The sequence below is a fragment of the Rhipicephalus sanguineus genome, chromosome 5 (genome assembly GCF_013339695.2).
Source record: "Rhipicephalus sanguineus isolate Rsan-2018 chromosome 5, BIME_Rsan_1.4, whole genome shotgun sequence".
In the NCBI taxonomy this organism is placed as follows: Eukaryota; Metazoa; Arthropoda; class Arachnida; order Ixodida; family Ixodidae; genus Rhipicephalus; species Rhipicephalus sanguineus.
Window position 1 is genome coordinate 86,604,861 of NC_051180.1, and position 15,262 is coordinate 86,620,122.

A 15,262-nucleotide genomic window follows, 5' to 3' on the forward strand; every position below is an offset into this window, starting at 1 on the left:
GGGTGCGAGTGGCGGCGAGGACGTGGTCAATAGAGCGCAACCACTATCTTCTTACGATCGCGACCCCTTGCATCATCGATCCTGCCCAGCAAGCGGATGTAGCCGCACTGGCGCCGGCCTTCCTCTTAGATTAAATGGTGAACTTTTCTCGTGTGTTGTGTGGTTGCCCGAGGATCTCAACGATAGTGACGACCGATGGTCGGCAAGCGCGACAGTGACTAAGCGTGGCGAGATCGAAATGACGCTGAAAGCAGATGACGCTGCTTTAGCTTATCAGGTAAATTACTTCGCTAGCACGTTGGATGTGTGCTAAACAGGCTCGTTAAGATGATCGGGACACGGCGGCCATATGATAACAAAGCAAAAGCTGAAGCTACGTGTTTGTATTTTGAACTAGCACTGCCGCTGATCACTTGAGCAAGGAAGAGGAAGCGAACGAAGGGGCTATCGCTCCAAGCTTTCATCAGACAACAATCAGATGCATTTTGGTGTTGTTCTATAACAGGCGTATTACTCACACACAAACATGTGCGCAATTATTTTTACTATAATAGTTTTAGAATCGAATCATAATACGACGCCCTAGAGTTTCAAGCTGTGCATTGCATTTAATTTAATCTTACGTTTAATACCGAGAGAAAGGATCAGGGCAGTATGTAATGTCTGCCTTGTAGACACTGCCAGGCACTCGAAGACATCATCAAACAGTTTCCCGCATGTTTACGAAGCGTTCATTGGCGCTAAACGAATCCAATCTGCACACTTTGACGATTGCTTGTTTCCGAGCTGGAGTTCGTCTCAACTGGACTAGGTCAACGTCCCTTTCTAGCATTCTTTACAAGACAGACATCGCTTCTAAGTGGTAGAGATTTTTTTTGGGGCCTTCTTTTTTCTTTAGGCATGTGGGTCATATTGAACTGTACTGTTATTTGTGTTTCCTGTCATTTAGGTGTCTGTACCCTCCTCCCTTCTTCCTATTTCTGTTCCCTCCTCTCGAAAGATTAGGCCGACATTGTGCTCTCCTCGGTGACAGAGCCCGCTGTTCGCTCTTTGTTCTTCTTGGTATGTCTGTTTATCTGTATACGTTTCGTATAAAAATTACACCAATTACCAACTGCACGTTGCTAAATTGGCCAACATTGCCTCAATTGCACTATGCACAAGAAAGTGATGAATTACGAGGTATCGGAAATTTCGAACCACTAGAATGGCAGTTGCAGAAATGCAAATGTTTACGTTCTATTCACAGAAACATTCGGCGAATAACTATGTTTTTTTTAGTAGGCATATCTGCACAAGTTAACAATATCGCAGTCAGCTGACCAATCTTTAATGCCATTCTATGACAGTAATGTCAGTATAATAATAAGTGGAGCAATCAATAAGGCCAGCCTGAAACAAGGCTCCAACAACAAGTAACGTGGCGTTTTGGGCGTGTTGGTATGCCATACTGAAGATTATAGCGCACGAAAACCACTGCCCTACGCAAGTCATGTCCTGAGCGCATGAGCGAAAGTTTCCATGAACAAATTGGCCGCCTACAGTCCACGGGTTACCCTACGCACGTGCTTGTCAGCGCTGCCGAGGACATCCTCAAGTTTAACTCGTCAAAAAAGACTCCTGGAGGCCAGGGTCTAGCTGACACGAGAAAAGTCGCGGTCATTCCGTATATCCACGGGTTATCACACCATATAAAAAAGACAGGACAACGTGCGAACGTAAAAGTAGTGTTTTCGGCTCCCACAAAATTGCAGTGTTTGTGCAGACTAACCAGACCTGCCGCATTGGAAAGGCGGCGGTGCAAAAAGAAGCATACGAATAGGTTTATAGAATGTACGGATGCATTAGTGTACAAGCTTCCATTAACATTTGGCAAGAATGCTGTAGGTCAAGTGGACCGTGCGTTAACGAGCGTTTGAAGGAGCACCACTACAACGTGAAAAAAACAAAGGGGGGTTGGTTCCTCGATGCGCACTGCAGACACTGCAGTAATTCAGGTGCCAGGCAAGTAACGATGTTCATACCACGTGCATGCCCATTTTCCGGAGTGTTCAGTTGTCAATACCAGCAGAGGTCAGCTACCCCGCAAAATTATCGAGGCTGAGTTGATTGATAGGCAGGAAGATAAGTGTATTTCCAAATCGTCGATTGCCCTCTCCTGTAAGGAGTTAGCGTATCTGCGTAAAGATAGTTGAATTCGCAAAGTGCGTGTGATGATGTGCATAGCGATGTTGCCTATATATGTGGTTCCCTGTTTTCGAAATAAACATTGTTGCAGGTTAGCGTCTGTGTGTGTCACGTCATTCTTTGTCCGTGTTTGTTCGTGCGCTATAATCTTCAATGCAATAGCGAACTGGCTTGATCTGCTGGCATCGGTTTGCCTGAGATTTCGAAAACTCGCGATGCCAAGATTGCGTGTATCATTTCTCAGAACGTTCCGCAGCACTGTTTATCTCTTTCACTAGGCGTACAATTTAACTTATGCAGTCGCGGTACTGCGTGGGCGAATCCAATTATAATAGCAAGATATTGCTTCACTGGAGCAGATCATCCTTCCACCCATACTGCAATGTCAAGGACGTTCGACAATCGTCCGCTTCAAGAGAGTTCTGCAGGATCATATTGGGCAAGAGAAGATAATAGGAGATGGCGAAATGTGCTTAACTACACCTTTGGAGAAGAACTTTTCTGCGATTTTCCATTAAAATGCTAATTCTAAAAGCATTGCTCGCTATCTCGCTCGAAGTACTTTAGTAGCTTTTCGTTTTCAGTCTTCTTTCTCTCTCTCTCTTTTTTTTTTTTGAAGTGGTGCTCTTGCTTGACGACAAAAGTACTACGCCATTCTTCTCTCTTTCATTTCAGAAATCTCAGTCGGCACAAATATTTCTCCTAAGGTGTCTTACGCATGCTTTCAAAACTACGAAGAAGTCTTTCTTGAGACCTCTTCAGAGCAATAGATTTTCTTTTGGTGATTCATAAAAGGAATGAAAGAAAGCAGATAGGAAGCGATGCGGAATAACAAGAGAGGAAGAGCGAGTACAGGTTCTCACAAAATGTGAAAATAAAATGAACTGAAAAGCACCTTATTAAAAAAAAACATATGACAGTACTGTCAGCGGGCAAATGGATTTCAAAGTGTGGAAGACTCCCATTCGGCTATACTGCCACGGCTAAGCTGACGTACACCGCTTTCGCTGAGTGCTCGGTCATTCACCACTTGACTCCCGCCTCTTAGGAACTCGAAAAAGAAAAACATTATTCTTGCGGGACAACAATTTTACTTCTTTCGTCAGACGGATCTGTCCAATGCACTTACCGTGAGACGATTTTCGGGGGAACTAGCAGATTTTTGAACGTCTTAAGTGAGCTGGCAGTTCCCGCACATGGCTTGAAGCTCGTTGGTTGAGAACCGCAGTCATTTTGGAAACGACTTTACTGAAGTTGCAATTCGGCATGTGGGTACAAGACAAGTAGGTTGCAAGGTGGCCGCCTACCATGATCGTCGGGCTTCAGAACATGCGGGCATGTCGCACGAACAGGAGCTTTCGATATCTCTTTTGAAATTTCGAGCTTCCAGATTTCTCAGTCGTAGAAAATGCTAGGTATACGACAGTTTGCGAACATCTTCTCAGAAGTACGCTTTTGGACGAAAGTGTATCTGCACACCTGAAGTATCGGGCTTTGTTGAAGCGCAGTGACGAGAGTGTTGTCGATAAAAATATCAAAAAGAAAGGTACATAGATTGCGGTACAGAAAACGAAACAGGTACGAAACAAGAGCGCTAACAAGGTCCTAAAGAAAACTTCGTTGCTTGTAGCTTCTTCGCTTGTTAGCGAAAGGGATGAACGACCTCTGCCTCAGTTGCAATATTGATGACTGAAATCTTTGAAAGCAGGATGCTTTTCGGTTCGTTATTGCGTAGTACATTTGTATGTTCTTTACTTCGCACTATTATACTCACGTAGATTGACACCAACGATCCCCAACATCTATCTCCTAGAGCACTGAGTCGTGTGTATCTGTGATAGATACAGCCATCGTTTGTTTAGCAGGTAAATTACTATTTGAAGAAATGCTATTTGAACAAACACTACTTTAAAAAAATTCAGGTGCCGTCCGGGGCAACATTCTTAAGAAGGAATGCTTTCTAGCACGCACTGCGGCACTTTGATAGGTTGTTTCGCTTGGTGCCGAGATAACAAAAAGAAATTTGCGCCTGGGGGTATTATGGTCACGATATCATTGGTAACACTAAGCGAATGCCTTTCACAGTAACACTACTTCTGGGTTTCTAAAATGTCCTAGCCATTTTAACGCGCTCCCTTGCACGAAAGAGATTCTTGAGAGAACCACCGGCGTCATAGAAAACGCTCCAGGTGGATGAACGCGCCTGTTTGCACGCGGTACATTCCGAAGGGCGTTCATGCATTCTGCTTGATGAGACACGCGTCCGTAGCGTAGTGGCTAGCTAAAATAACTTCATTCGTGCTTATTACATTTCGTACTCCGTGCTGATCACAGAATTTTCAAAAACACTTGCAAGTTGTAAATGATGTCATTTTAAGAATTAAGTAACACTATTTCTACTTAATGTGTATTTTTCTTTCTTTAAAAAAAGGAATTTTTCGTATGCATCCAGCAACTGCAAGTGACGCACCCTACTCATTTACCTACAACGATGAATGACTAAAGTTAGCATATATATATATATATATATATATATATATAGCACCTCCACCACTTGTGTGACGACGGTCAAGCCGAAAGACTCTTCTTTATCTCGAGCCTGAGCCCCGCTACTCAGACCCAAGTGGTGCTAGCACGATGAGTACAGGTGAGAGGATGAAGCATATGAATAATGCTCACAATATATATATATATATATATATATATATATATATATATATTGGTTCCAGTACTTAAACACACACATATATTGTGAACTTTTCAGTTCCCGGAACAAAAAGGATCAAAAAAGAGAGATATTCACGCAAGCATAATATCCCCACATAACATGAAAGTTCGCCAAGATGTTCCACACAAGATCATCAGGCACTCGCAAAATTGTACCTTCATGGTGACTCTAGTTGACACAAACATGAGCAATAATGTCCGCTTTTAGCGGTAATGACTCGGTAATGACTGAAAGCAGAGCTGAAAGCTCTGCTTTCAAAGCGTTTAATCTTTGAAAGGCAGAGCTGAATAGCCGCCGCTTGCTGTGCGCAGGCAATTTTTCAGATTATCATTTTTCCATACCCTTACCACTCTAACACATCATTTGCCCGGACGCGTATTTACCGCCACCTCATACTTCTAATCGCACCGATCATGCTTTCAAAGTCAACCTTATCTTTGCCCGTACGGAAAAATTCAAAAATTGGCCTTAACTTTATCAATAAAGGAATGAATGAATTACCTTCCAGAGAGAGAAATAGTAGAGAAGGAAAGGCAGGGGAGGTTAACCAGTATAGGACAACCGTTTGCTACCCACACATGGGACAGGGTGGGGGAGATTAAGATGGAGAGGAAAGAGGAGAGAGAGAAAGATAAAAGATAGCACGACACAGCACACATAGAATCATCGGTCACTCTTGCGTGGTAGCATAGCAACACACAGAAACAGTCGGTCACTCTTGCGTGGTAGTTGGTCACTCCTGGTGGTACGCGACATTTCTGTCACAGGCGCTTGGCCAAGTTCGTCGCTCTCAAAAACCTCAGCAGTGCCTTCGTCGCCTTCAGTTGTGATGTCTTCTGTTGACAACATGCAAGTATTGTTTGAACAGACATTGGTCTACTATCAAGGCGCGCTAGAACGGACGCCAGGATTGGTACAATTCAGCATTGCTAACCTATTTATAATCCTGTGACTTCATTAATAATTATGCTTTAATCTGATGTGTTACTCTGCTGTATTGCTTGCCTTGTTACTACGTTCTACGAATTTCTGTACTATAGCATGTATTAACGTTCAATTATTCATATCTGTAAAAAATTGGTGTTCTGTTATGTTCCCCCCCCCCTATGTAATGCCCTGGCGGGCCCTTAGGGCACTTGAATAATAACTAGCGCGCTGGATTAGGATTTTGTTATAACAACTTTTGGTGACTGCGCAAACAATAACAGTACCGACGCACAACTTCAACCTAGAACAGAAGCTAACACTAACCTAACATTCATTCGGTGAATTTCTGAAGCAATTATTCTTTATTTTCTATTGCGTGCATAGCACTTCTTCCTCTGACTTGTCTGTAGCTTCGTCTAGTTAAAGTTCTAATCGTTAATAGTTTCTCGCTAGCAGCAAATGGGCGAAAGAGTTTCATCCTCAGCTAATTAACAGCTTGTCCAAATTGAAGTGTCAGTCTGTGAAAGCTGAACAAGAAGGTATAGGGCGCGAGCATGAGATAATAAGAACGGCCTAATTAGATTTACCACTCACCTCTTTGGACTAAGCGAACTACCATGTAGTGCCCGGAGGCACCAATTAGGCCGACACTCACGTCAGGGGATTTCACCGTGTAATAACTTTGACGGTCTAACAGCACCGCTTAGTTCCGAAATTACACGTGTACCGCGCACAAATATCAGGCATGGAACCGCAGCCACAAAAGTGTACGCGCGTTTTTGTTGTGTAGTTATCGGAAGTGGCTTAACTGAGTTTCACGCTTTTTTACAAGGATCATTGATTATAGCTGGTACAACTTCTTGTCCTTTCACGTGAACAGTGGAGACGTGAAGGCGCTGACAGCACTGGCCACAATATGCATTCGAGCGAAGCCTTGCGCTATCCATACACCACCTGTCCGCAACGTCTCATAGAAGCCTTAGTTAGCGATGACTACTATGTCTTTATTTTATGATGGAAGTGGTGAGCGTATGTGACTGGTCTAAGGATATATAATTACTGAGTTTAAATGCGAAGCATTTAGTTAGCGAACCCTACGCAACTTTGAGCGTTCCTATCTATCTCTCTATCTATCTATCTATTATCTATCTATCTATCTATCTATCTATCTATCTATCTATCTATCTATCTATCTATCTATCTATCTATCTATCTATCTATCTATCTATCTATCTATCTATCTATCTATCTATCCTAATTCTGAGTGCTCTCTATTATGGCCTCCTCTAGCTTGGTGTAGACCAAAATTGGCATGGGCGAGTAAGAGGGTTGGACGAATATGGCTGCCTCGTCAATGACATGAATAACGTGAAATCCTGTCGAGTACGTCGTCAAACCCTTTTCCTACAGACACGTGTGGCACATACCCGTATACCACGGGCTACGGTAAGCGGGTATGCGCCACAGGTGATTGATCATTTCGTATCTTCCCAGGACGGTGAGAACAGACATTCGTCAATTTAAAGCGAGAGCTTTCAAGAAAAACCGTCATTCGGCAGAGCTTGACCCGAAGAATGCGAAGAATGAAAATCAGTACCCGGCATTAATCGAAACCAAGCACTCTGCGTGGCAGTGAGGTATTCTACCACAGAGCCACGCGACGTCTTCAGACTGCTTTGGAAAAAGGCCCTATGCAGGCGTCATGTCAGTGCAGCGCCACTTGTGTGGCAGTGCTGGCTATCTAATTTTATAACAAAGCAATAAACATTACATATGTACTCCTACGATAGAGGCGTCATGACGGGTTAACGCCAAATGTAACTCCAGTGTTGGCTCCGCATTCATAGAAGTCAAATAAACATTACATTTTTATTCTATGATTCAGGAAGTTATATTGAGGCGTTGCTCGATCCCGGATTAATTACGCTAACGAAAGTTGCGTATGATATTCCGATCATCGCACGGTAAAGTGCACTTCGCTTCGATAATACCCACGTCTGTACTCTAAAATCAGTGCTACGTTACGTCAGACCATAAGTCACCCTTTACAAGCCTGTGTTGTCGACGTGCCTGTAAGGCCACGATGTCCACACAACTACTACGCTTACAAGAACACGTAGATCCACCTCGCAACGCTTGGCTGCAGAAGCCAAAAGATGCGCCCATTGTACGCCCTGCTTCACCACCTCTTTTGCCACCCGGACTCTGCACCGGTGGTAGGAAACAGAGTGCAATGAAAGGCACGGTTTATGTGGATTCCACAGTGGCCTACATTGCCGAAGCCCAAGCCACACGGATCGGCGACGGCCAGTACAAACCAGAACACCATGGATTGCATGGACACCACGGACGCAGCTTGGCCTCCGTTGTCGAAGTCGCAGCGACATGAAGATTCACAGTGCACATCGGCAAAAGTGAACCTGGAATCTCCGACTGACAAGGTGCCAGAAGAAGACAAATCAACCCTAATAGTGCTTCAGACACTGTTAGATACACTTCGCGTGTTCCTCGGCAGGCTGAAATCGCCATAAGTTGAGTCCGTACAACAGGTACCGGACGTTCTATGTCCAGTACTTGCGAGCCTTCAGTAGGCATCATGATTCAACAATTTACAGTCGAACGTGATACGCCTGAGGTCTTGCGTCTAGTACTATCGAACGCAGCAATGCAGTGAAGCCCACGTGTATCTTTTTTTGTATGTTCTCTTCTTTCTATCTCCCTATCTTTTCATCCCTTCATCCCCTTCCTGCAGCGTAGGATGGCAAACCGGACACGCGTCTGGTTGACCTTCCTGCCTTTCCTTCCTCTCCTTCCTCCTCCTCCAAAAAATGCAGCATAGACAACTACTCGCTGTTTGCTTCGCGTGAAACCGACTCTCACATTGCGTGGGATCTGCCGAATTTATTCTATGGTATACAATTAATGCAGTTATTGTTTTGATAAAATACGTTTTCATCCAGCTGTGTACTTAGATTAGGTGCACGTTGAAGAAACCCATGTGGTCGAACTTTTTGGAGCCCTCCGCTACGACGTGCACCATTATCATACCGTGGTCTAGCACGTAAAACCTCGGAAATTGTTTTGATTAATATGCACAGGTCATTATCCTCACTATACGGATTGGTCATTTTGCCCTCTAACGAAAACAGTGTTTTCAGCTCTTTGTTTCGGTAATTTGTTAAAATCAGAATTGTGATTTTTCAGTTAGGCAAAAAACTTATATTGCCTATCATGAAAATGCAGTTGCGAAGAAAACACACATACCGATCACATAATAAACGCATATTAAGAAGATCAAAAACCTTTCAACGTGATAGCGTGAAAGAGCTTGTTTCGCAGAAATTCCGGGTTGGCGTCGGTGTTGGTGTAGTTTGGTTGTGAGCGAAAAATAAGCATTGTCCGTTACCGAAAATCCCGAAAGATGCAAATGAAATAAGCAACAAAGACCTTTGGTTCAATTGAGATTCGAACCCAGGCCTTCTGCGTGGCAAGCAGGTTGTTCTACCACCGAGCCAAGCCTTGCTTGAAACTGCTCCGAAAAAAAAAGTATATGAATGTAGTGTAGTGAAGGACACAATATTAATGACAACTAACAGACAATAACGCCAGGAAAGTACAGGGGGTGTTATCTGTAGTATTAGAATGTAAATGTGAAGAAAGTAAAGTGGACGAAAAGATGACTTGCCGCCGGCAGGGACCGAACCTGCGACCTTCGAATAACGCGTCCGATGCTCTACCACTGAGCTACGGCGGCGGTCATCCTCCCGTCCACTTTCTGGGGTATATATGTTGATTAAACCTAGGAGTGTTAGTCAGCGCCAATCGCAGCCATGGCGGCGAGTGTGGAACACTCTTTTTTTGCTCTTGGCGTCACGTAGCACGTGATCTTTTTACGAGTTGGCAGCTGACCAATAATCCCTCGCATACTACCTGAAGGCATTAAGTCTGACAGGACGAGACCCTCGTTATGAATGAAGGAAAGCTATGATTTTTCAAGGGCTCGTTTATCTTTGTTAGACACAATATTAATGACAACTAACAGACAATAACGCCAAGGAAAGTACCGGGGGTGTTATCTGTAGTATGTAGAATGTAAATGTGAAGAAAGTAAAGTGGACGGAAAGATGACTTGCCGCCGCAGGGACCGACCTGCGACCTTCGAATAACGCGTCCGATGCTCTACCACTGAGCTACGGCGGCGGTCATCCTCCGTCCACTTTCTGGGGTATATATGTTGATTAAACCTAGGAGTGTTAGTCAGCGCCAATCGCAGCCATGGCGGCGAGTGTGGAACACTCTTTTTTTGCCTCTTGGCGTCACGTAGCACGTGATCTTTTACGAGTTGGCAGCTGACCAATATCCCTCGCATACTACCTGAAGGCATTAAGTCTGCCAGGACGAGACCCTCGTTATGAAGTGAAGCGAAAGCTATGATTTTTCAAGGGCTCGTTTGTCTTTGTTAGACACAATATTAATGACAACTAACAGACAATAACGCCAAGGAAAGTACAGGGGGTGTTATCGTAGTATTTAGAATGTAAATGTGAAGAAAGTAAAGTGGACGAACAAGATGACTTGCCGCCGGCAGGGACCGAACCTGCGACTTCGAATACCGCGTCCGATGCCTACCACTGAGCTACGGCGGCGGTCATCCTCCCGTCCACTTTCTGGGGTATATATGTTGATTAAACCTAGGAGTGTTAGTCAGCGCCAATCGCAGCCATGGCGGCGAGTGTGGAACACTCTTTTTTTGCCTCTTGCGTCACGTAGCACGTGATCTTTTTACGAGTTGGCAGCTGACCAATAATCCCTCGCATACTACCTGAAGGCATTAAGTCTGCCAGACGAGACCCTCGTTATGAATGAAGGAAAGTCTAGATTTTTCAAGGGCTCGTTTATCTTGTTAGACACAATATTAATGACAACTAACAGACAATAACGCCAAGGAAGTACAGGGGGTGTTATCTGTAGTATTTAGAATGTAAATGTGAAGAAAGTAAAGTGGACGAAAAGATGACTTGCCGCCGGCAGGGACCGAACCTGCGACCTTCGAATAACGCGTCCGATGCTCTACCACTGAGCTACGGCGGCGGTCATCCTCCCGTCCACTTTCTGGGGGTATATATTGTTGATTAAACCTAGGAGTGTTAGTCAGCGCCAATCGCAGCCATGGCGGCGAGTGTGGAACACTCTTTTTTTGCCTCTTGGCGTCACGTAGCACGTGATCTTTTTACGAGTTGGCAGCTGACCAATAATCCCTCGCATACTACCTGAAGGCATTAAGTCTGCCAGGACGAGACCCTCGTTATGAATGAGGGAAAGCTATGATTTTTCAAGGGCTCGTTTATCTTTGTTAGACACAATATTAATGACAACTAACAGACAATAACGCCAAGGAAAGTACAGGGGGTGTTATCTGTAGTATTTAGAATGTAAATGTGAGAAAGTAAAGTGGACGAAAAAGATGACTTGCCGCCGGCAGGGACCGAACCTGCGACCTTCGAATAACGCGTCCGATGCTCTACCACTGAGCTACGGCGGCGGTCCATCCTCCCCGTTCCACTTTCTGGGGTATATATGTTGATTAAACCTAGGAGTGTTAGTCAGCGCCAATCGCAGCCATGGCGGCGAGTGTGGAACACTCTTTTTTTTGCCTCTTGGCGTCACGTAGGCACGTGATCTTTTTACGAGTTGGCAGCTGACCAATATCCCTCGCATACTACCTGAAGGCATTAGTCTGCCAGGACGAGACCCTCGTTATGAATGAAGGAAAGCTATGATTTTTCAAGGGCTCGTTTATCTTTGTTAGACACAATATTAATGACAACTAACCGACAATAACGCCAAGGAAAGTACAGGGGGTGTTATCTGTAGTATTTAGAATGTAAATGTGAAGAAAGTAAGTGGACGAAAAGATGACTTGCCGCCGGCAGGGACCGAACCTGCGACCTTCGAATAACGCGTCCGATGCTCTACCACTGAGCTACGGCGGCGGTCATCCTCCCGTCCACCTGTCCTGGGGTATATATGTTGATTAAACCTAGGAGTGTTAGTCAGCGCCAATCGCAGCCATGGCGGCGAGTGTGGAACACTCTTTTTTTGCCTCTTGGCGTCACGTAGCACGTGATCTTTTACGAGTTGGCAGCTGACCAATAATCCCTCGCATACTACCTGAAGGCATTAAGTCTGACCAGGACGAGACCCTCGTTATGAATGAAGGAAAGCTATGATTTTTCAAGGGCTCGTTTATCTTTGTTAGACACAATATTAATGACAACTAACAGACAATACGCCAAGGAAAGTACAGGGGGTGTTATCTGTAGTATTTAGAATGTAAATGTGAAGAAAGTAAAGTGGACGAAAAGATGACTTGCCGCCGGCAGGGACCGAACCTGCGACCTTCGAATAACGCGTCCGATGCTCTACCACTGAGCTACGGGCGGCGGTCATCCTCCGTCCACTTTCCTGGGGTATATATGTTGATTAAACCTAGGAGTGTTAGTCAGCGCCAATCGCAGCCATGGCGGCGAGTGTGGAACACTCTTTTTTGCCTCTTGGCGTCACGTAGCACGTGATCTTTTACGAGTTGGCAGCTGACCAATAATCCCTCGCATACTACCTGAAGGCATTAAGTCTGCCAGGACGAGACCCTCGTTATGAATGAAGGAAAGCTATGATTTTTCAAGGGCTCGTTTATCTTTGTTAGACACAATATTAATGACAACTAACAGACAATAACGCCAAGGAAAGTACAGGGGGTGTTATCTGTAGTATTTAGAATGTAAATGTGAAGAAAGTAAAGTGGACGAAAAGATGACTTGCCGCCGGCAGGGACCGAACCTGCGACCTTCGAATACGCGTCCGATGCTCTACCACTGAGCTACGGCGGCGGTCATCCTCCCGTCCACTTTCTGGGGTATATATGTTGATTAAACCTAGGAGTGTTAGTCAGCGCCAATCGCAGCCATGGCGGCGAGTGTGGAACACTCTTTTTTTGCCTCTTGGCGTCACGTAGCACGTGATCTTTTTACGAGTTGGCAGCTGACCAATAATCCCTCGCATACTACTGAAGGCATTAAGTCTGCCAGGACGAGACCCTCGTTATGAATGAAGGAAAGCTATGATTTTTCAAGGGCTCGTTTATTCTTTGTTAGACACAATATTAATGACAACTAACAGACAATAACGCCAAGGAAAGTACAAGGGGGTGTTATCTGTAGTATTTAGAATGTCACGTGCTACGTGACGCCAAGAGGCAAAAAAAGAGTGTTCCACACTCGCCGCCATGGCTGCGATTGGCGCTGACTAACACTCCTAGGTTTAATCAACATATATACCCCAGAAAGTGGACGGGAGGATGACCGCCGCCGTAGCTCAGTGTAGAGCATCGGACGCGTTATTCGAGGTCGCAGGTTTCGGTCCCTGCCGGCGGCAAGTCATCTTTTCGTCCACTTTACTTTCTTCACATTTACATTCTAAATACTACAGATACACCCCCTGTACTTTCCTTGGCGTTATTGTCTGTTAGTTGTCATTAATATTGTGTCTAACAAAGATAAACGAGCCCTTGAAAAATCATAGCTTTCCTTCATTCATAACGAGGGTCTCGTCCTGGCAGACTTAATGCCTTCAGGTAGTATGCGAGGGATTATTGGTCAGCTGCCAACTCGTAAAAAGATCACGTGCTACGTGACGCCAAGAGGCAAAAAAAGAGTGTTCCACACTCGCCGCCATGGCTGCGATTGGCGCTGACTAACACTCCTAGGTTTAATCAACATATATACCCCAGAAGTGGACGGGAGGATGACCGCCGCCGTAGCTCAGTGGTAGAGCATCGGACGCGTTATTCGAAGGTCGCAGGTTCGGTCCCTGCCGGCGGCAAGTCATCTTTTCGTCCACTTTACTTTCTTCACATTTACATTCTAAATACTACAGATAACACCCCCTGTACTTTCCTTGGCGTTATTGTCTGTTAGTTGTCATTAATATTGTGTCTAACAAAGATAAACGAGCCCTTGAAAAATCATAGCTTTCCTTCATTCATAACGAGGGTCTCGTCCTGGCAGACTTATGCCTTCAGGTAGTATGCGAGGGATTATTGGTCAGCTGCCGAACCTCGTAAAAAGATCACGTGCTACGTGACGCCAACGAGGCAAAAAAAGAGTGTTCCACACTCGCCGCCATGGCTGCGATTGGCGCTGACTAACACTCCTAGGTTTAATCACATATATACCCCAGAAAGTGGACGGGAGGATGACCGCCGCCGTAGCTCAGTGGTAGAGCATCGGAACGCGTTATTCGAAGGTCGCAGGTTCGGTCCCTGCCGGCGGCAAGTCATCTTTTCGTCCACTTTACTTTCTTCACATTTACATTCTAAATACTACAGATAACACACCCTGTACTTTCCTTGGCGTTATTGTCTGTAGTTGTCATTAATATTGTGTCTAACAAAGATAAACGAGCCCTTGAAAAATCATAGTGTAGTGAAGGAGTCTCCTTAACGCATGTCATATTGCGTTGTGGAACCTTACAGTTGTGCCAGGCTTCAAAACATTGAAATGCGCAACAAGTGGGTGTTTTAGAAGCCCACCCATTACAAAGCACTCAGTCATTTTATCACCATCATGAGCAAAAACATCAATGAACCTAGCAGCTGCGTAGGTTTGCGTGTTGCCTTACGAACGCGTAGTGGGCCCTTCACTGATTGGCAAAAGGGAGAATTATGATGTAGTGGCACTGCGCCACTGTACTGCCGTAGGCATTGTACGATAGTTTGAAACGCCGAGTGTTCGCGCACGGATGTTCGTTTCCTTGCATCACGGTTGAGGCATGCACATGAGAACCGAAGCTATTTCGGCTAGCAAAAGAGAAGGCGATGCGCACGGCGCCCATTGACGCTATCGCGTTTTAATCTTGAAGCCAGAGCTCAGGCGTCCCTCCAAGCTTTGCTGGTTCTGGTACAGTAAAAGGCAAACGTTCACGGTGAGCATAAACATACAAGACATGGCGCAGCGAGCACGTCTAAGCGCTTCGTAGTACCTCGTCATTGCAAATATTATATCTTATCTGATATGTAGTCACTTAGCGACTCTGAAGGCGCTGATTTTAAGAACGACATCCAATCAACTAGATCCGCGCGTTGGTTGCGTCATCTTTTCTGGCACCAATGCCGACACTAAACGTCCCATTACTAACAAGGTTCTCAAACGGTGCCGAAGAAAGAGAGAGAGAGATGACCCTTTATTGTACGAAGGATTCGGGCACGTACGTCACAGGTCCTCGCACGACCCCACGCGCTACTCGTTCATGAGTTCATGCCGTTCATCACGTGGGCGGCCCGATCAGTGGCGATCTTCGGCTTGACCGAGTCCATCCTGTGCAACAAGGCACCCCAATCCTCCCAAGTGGTCTGTGGCTCAG

At 45.2% G+C, this 15,262-nt stretch overlaps 1 non-coding gene across 1 annotated transcript; it reads right to left on the reverse strand.

Annotated features, from left to right (window-relative positions):
• Positions 1-12,661: 12,661 nt before the first annotated feature.
• Trnar-gcg (transfer RNA arginine (anticodon GCG)) lies at positions 12,662-12,732 on the reverse strand. The gene has a single exon. It is a non-coding gene; the product is annotated as a tRNA-Arg (tRNA).
• Between the last annotated feature and the right edge of the window lie 2,530 nt (positions 12,733-15,262).